The following is a 6000-nucleotide window of genomic DNA, read 5'->3' as shown; positions in this document are numbered from 1 at the left end:
CTATGACCTCCTCCCTCACCTCTATGCCTCATCAAGCAACAGGGAGGCAAGGTAATGGAAAGACAGGAAACCTGGGTTCTACTCTAATAGCTGCCATTAAATCATTCCTGGCCCATCCAGACCTCCTCCCCATCCTAGCTTTAGTTTTTCCATCTTCAGTATAAGTGAGTTGGAGGAGAATATAACTTCTTTTTTTTTTTTTTTTTGAGAATATAACTCTTAATCTCGGGGTCATGAGTTCAAGCCCCACTTAGAGTATAGGGATTACTCAAATAAAACTTTTTATTTTTTTTAATATTTTTTTTAAAGATTTTATTTATTTATTTGACAGACAGAGACAAGTAGACAGAGAGGCAGGCAGAGAGAGAGGGGGAAGCAGGCTCCCTGCTGAGCAGAGAGCCCGATGTGGAGCTCGATCCCAGGACCATGGGATCATGACCTGAGCCGAAGGCAGAGGCTTAACCCACTGAGCCACCCAGGCACCCCTCAAATAAAACTTTTTAAAAAGTGGGTTAAACTAGGGGTGCCTGGGTGGCTCATTCGTTAAGCGTTTGCCTTCAACTCAGGTCGTGGTCCCAGCATCCTGGGATCGAGCCCCACATCAGGCTGCTGCCTCCGTGGGAAGCCTGTTTCTCCCTCTCTCACTCCCCCTGCTTGTGTTCCTTCTCTCACTGTGCCTGTCTCTCTGACAAATAAATAAAATCTCAAAAAAAAAAAAAAAAAAGTGGGTTAAACTGGATGAACTTTAAGTTCTTTTCTATCTCGTAATGGTCCTTGCACATTATCAACATCCCAAAAGACAATATGTTCCATCTCTTAGGCAAACCACAGGCTCTGTGGCTATGTGGGAATGAGGGGCCCATCCTAAGTCACACAATCAGACAGGGGGCTATAGGGGATCAGAACTCACCTATTTAGAACCCTAATCCATTCAGCTACATTGGTCAAGCCAAAACCTCACCTCAGAAGATCTGTCCCTAATTCCAAAGTTCTTGGCATTAGGAAACATGGTAGAGGGAGAATCTTCAAGGCCCAGGACAGCCCTAGGCCTGCTGCTGTGCTCAGAGGGAGTAAGGAAGGCGCCAAAGAAGTACGTCACCAGAGATGCGAAAGGAAGTGAGCCAGATGTGAGACTGGTCAATAGAAAAGAGCGGGTCCTAGGGATGCCTTAGGATAAGAAAAAGCAACCACAGGGGCACCTGGGTAGCTCAGTGGGTTAAAGCCTCTGCCTTCGGCTCAGCTCACGATCTCAGGGTCCTGGGATGGAGCCCCACATCAGGCTCTCTGCTCCGCAGGGAGTCTGCTTCCTCCTCTCTCTCTCTGCCTGCCTCTCTGCCTACTTGTGATCTCTGTCAAATAAATAAAATCTTTAAAAAAAAGAAGAAAGAAGAAGAAAAAGCAACCACAAAGACAGCTTGCTTGTTGGGAAAACAATGTCCCTAGCACAGTGTTGTCATAGAAAAATGCTATCTTAGCTACCCATGCAATCAGAGGCCATCATTTAGTGATGTACAGTGATGTACAAGTACAGTCTATGAGGCACAGACTAGGAAGCGGGCAGAATACGTGCTTGCCCCAGTCTCTGAATGGCCAGATGGAGGTGGATTTTTACAAGCTTCTGTTGGCCTGTTCAGGCTTGACAGCTTACTTCCTGGTCCATAGTTTCTATTGGAAAGATGGGGTGTGTGCAGAGAATGGTAATATTGAGACACTGCAACTGCAGCCAGGGGATTTCAATATTCTTTCTATTTTTTTGTACTTTGAAATACTTGATATACCCAAAAGAATTTGTTATGTATATACAGTCATATGCATAATAGTAAAATAAATGCCCATGAGCCCACCACCCAGTTAAGAACTGGAACACTGGGGCGCCTGGTTGGCTTAGTTGTTAAGCATCTGCCTTCGGCTCAGGTCATGATCTAGGGTCCTGGGATTGAGCCCTGCATCGGGGTCCCTGCTCTGTGAAAAGCCTGCTTCTCCCTCTCCTACTCTCCCACCTTGTGTTCCCTCTCTCACTGTCTCTCTCTTTCTGTCAAATAAATAAATAAATCTTAAAAAAAAAAAAAAGAAAAAGAATGGGCGCCTGGGTGGCTCAGTGGGTTAAGCTGCTGCCTTCGGCTCAGGTCATGATCTCAGGGTCCTGGGATCGAGTCCCGCATCAGGCTCTCTGCTCAGCAGGGGGCCTGCTTCCCTCTCTCTCTCTCTGCCTGCCTCTCAGTCTACTTGTGATTTCTCTCTGTCAAATAAATAAATAAAATCTTTAAAAAAAATAAAAAGAAAAAGAAAAAGAAAGAAAGAAAAGAACTGGAACATGTCTGTGCTCAAATGTTTCATCCCCTGCCTGACCCAAAGGTGACCACTATTCTGAATTCGTCCCACAGTATTTTTCTTTCCTTTCTACTTTTTCATATATAAATCTCCATCCAGTATAAGGTTTAGTTTTATTTTTAAACGGAACAAGAATAAGGGCACCTGGGTGGCTCAGTAGGTTAAAACCTCTGCCTTCGGCTCAGGTCAGGATCCCGGGGTCTTGGGATCAAGCCCTGCATCGGGCTTTCTGCTCAATGGGGAACCTGCTTCCTCCTCTCTCTCTCTGCCTGCCTCTCCGCGTACTTGTGATCTCTCTCTCTCTCTCTCTCTGTCAAATAAATAAATAAAATCTTTTAAAAAAGTAAAAATTAAAAAAATAAATTGAATTATGAATTAATTTTTTCGCTTATTATTGTTTCTAAGATTCTTCCATGCTGATGTGTAAATGGTTTGTTCGTTTGTACTGTATATAGTTTGTCATTGTGTGAATACATTACAATGAATTTATCCATGTTTTTATCTAAGGGCTTTTGGATTTCTAGTTCTTTGCTGTTTTCAGCAATACTGCTAAGAACATCCTAGATGTTGGAAGTGTTTGCCTCTTGGGTATGAGACAGCTTGGGTAAATACTGTTGTATTTTGCCACAAATCTTGTAGCATTGTTTTTTTTTAAACTACACTCATTCTCTCTCTCTCTCTCTCTCTCTCTATCTCTCTTTTTAGAGATTTTATTTATTTATTTGAAATAGAAAGAGCATGAAGAGAAAGAGAGAGAATGAGCGGGATCAGAGGGAGAGGGAGAAGCAGGCTCTTCGCTGAGCTAGGACCCCGACATGGGGCTTGATCCCAAGACCCTGGGATCACAACCTGAGCAGAAGGCAGACCCTTAACCAGTTGAACTACCAAGTGCCCCTACACTCATTATTTTCATAATAAAAGTTGGAACATTTATATACTACTGACTGAATACAAAATGATGCAGCCATTAACTTTAAAAAGTTAAACATAGGGGCACCTGGGTGGCTCAGGTGGTTGAACAACTACCTTCGGCTCAGGTCATGATCCCAGAGTCTGGGGATCGAGTCCCGCATCAGGTTCCCGGCTCCACGGGGAGTCTGCTTCTCCCTCTGACCTTCTCCCCTCTCATGCTCTCTCTCACTCTCTCTCTCTCTCAAATAAGTAAATTTAAAATCTTTAAAAAAAAGTTAAACATAGAGTCACTGCATGAACCAATATTTCCACTCCTAGGAATATACTCAAGGGAAAGGAAAACAGGTGTTCAAACAAAAACTTACATAGGACTAGTTCAACATCATTTATTCCAACAACCAAAAAAATGGTAAATGTCCATGAACTAATGAACAGATAAGAAAAATGTGGCTTAAAGGGCACCTGGGTGTCTTAAATGACTGTCTTTTTTTTTTTTTTTTTAAAGATTTTATTTATTTATTTGACAGAGAGAGAGCACAAGTAAGCAGAGAGGCAGGCAGAGAGAGGAGGAAGCAGGCTCCCCGCGGAGCAGAGAGCCTGATGCGGGGCTCGATCCCAGGACCCTGGGATCATGACCTGAGCCGAAGGCAGAGGCTTTAACCCACTGAGCCACCCAGGCGCCCCTTAAATGACTGTCTTTGGCTCAGGTTGAGATCCTGGAGTCCCGGAATTGAGTCCCACATTAGGCTCCCTGCTTGGCAGGGAGTCTGCTTCTCCTTCTGACCCTCCCCCTTCTCATTCTCTCTCTCTCTCTCTCTCTCTCTCTCTCAAATTAAAAAAAAAAAAAAAAGTGGCATATCCACATGGAATATGATTCAACCACTAAAAAAAAAAAAATGAACTATTGATACAGGATACCACGTGAATGACCCTTGAAAACATTACCGACGCGAACCAGCCACAAAAGGTCACATGTTACATAATTCCATTTTTATTAAATGTTCAGGATAGGTAAATCCGCAGAAACAGAAACTAGGTTGGTGGTTCCTTGGGAGGGGAGCAATAAGGACGGATTGCTTAGCGGATATGGAGTTTCTTTTGGGGTGATGAAATGTTCTGCTGATGCTTCCACAACATTGACTACATGAAACACCACCAAATTATACACTTTAAAAATGATCAAATGGTGAGTTTCATTTTAAGTAAATTTTGTCTTAATAAGCATACCATAGGTTGTAGCAGAACACCCAATTCAAGCTGCCTTAAACAATAAAAGAATGTATTTGGGGATGCCTGGGTGGCTCAGTTGGTTAACAGTCAGGATCCTGGGCTCCTTGCTCAGGGGGGAGCCAGATTCTCCCTCTGCCTGCCACTCCCCTGCTTCTGTGCTCTCTCTCACTCTTGCTCTCTAGCAAGTAAGGAAATAAAATCTTTTTTAAAAATTATAAAAAATAAGAGAGATGTGTTTTGAGTTGAACGTGTTTTTTTTTTTTTTTTTTAAAGAACAACTACCCAATGTGCATGTTTTCCCTCCACTCTTCCGGGGCCTAAAATCCACTAGGCCCCAAGAACCCTGTACACAGGACCTGCAAGGGTGCTGGGGAGGACACTTGTATTGTGGTAGTAAATAAGCTCTTGGAACCCAGACAGATTTGAGTTCCGTTTCCTCCACAGGCTTGCTGACAGACCTTGCACAGAATTCTTAGTAAGTCTTACTTTAGTCATCACTAAAACGCGGCAAATAACAGCCCCTATCTTATCGGTGCTTGTTAAAATTAGAAGAGATAGAGACTTCTGGGTGGTTCTGTCGGTTGAGCATCTGCCTTCCGCCCAGGTCAAGATCTCAGGGTCCTGGGATGGAGCCCCTTGTCGGGCTCCCTGCTCAGCGGGAAGTCTGCTTCTCCTTCTCCTCCCTGCTTCTGCTCTCTGTCTCTATCTCTGTCTCTCTGTTGATGAAGTTCTAGAATGTAAATGAGGTTCGGTGGGCTGAGGTCCGGAGCCGATGACCAAGAAAGAATTCTTGAGACATCTTTGGTGCAAAACAGTGGTTTATTAAAGCACGGGGACAGGACCCGTGGGCAGGAAGAGCTGCTGCCCCGGGTTGTGAGGGTAGGCATGTTATATACCTTGAGGTTGGGGGAAGGTGAAGGGAAGGGATGGGAGGTTTCAACAGAGTTTTCACATGTTAAGGAGGGCCTACAAGGTGCGGGGGGGGGCGGGGGGGGGCTTGCCCTTATGACTTGATCAATGTCGTCTTCAGGTCAGGCATTAACATCAAGATAGTTGGGAGATTCTTGGTGGGGTATTATGATCCTGCTGTCATTTACATTCCCTTCTACCTCAGCCTCCTCCAGTTTATGGTGGGGAGGGAGACATTAGGGCTTCAGGAGCTGAGAGTTATTTGCCTCTGGAAATTTGTGATATTGATAAGGTAACCTCCCTGTTTAGGTCTCTAGGACATCTGTAGAGCAAGGGAGATTCCTGTTCTGCAGGATTGCGATCCCTGCAAGTTAACTATTTATCGTTTTATGGCAGACAGGGGTGCCTGAGGAATGCTACACATATGGAGGGGAGCAGGTGGAGAGGGCCTGCAAGGTGCCAGCTTTTGCTCTGTCCTCAGCCAGCCTCCTGCTCCCTCATCACTGTCGAATAAATAAAATCTTTAAAATAAAATAAAATTAGAAGAGATACCCTTTGTATAAACCCCAGGCGCCTAGCCCATAGCAAACACTCAGATCTGTTATCTGGGGGTAAAGT

Source organism: Mustela putorius, unplaced genomic scaffold (assembly GCF_011764305.1).
Source record: "Mustela putorius furo isolate JIRA1106 unplaced genomic scaffold, ASM1176430v1.1 tig00003962_pilon_pilon_pilon, whole genome shotgun sequence".
NCBI classification, from domain to species: domain Eukaryota; kingdom Metazoa; phylum Chordata; class Mammalia; order Carnivora; family Mustelidae; genus Mustela; species Mustela putorius.
Note: the sequence above shows the minus strand (reverse complement) of the source record.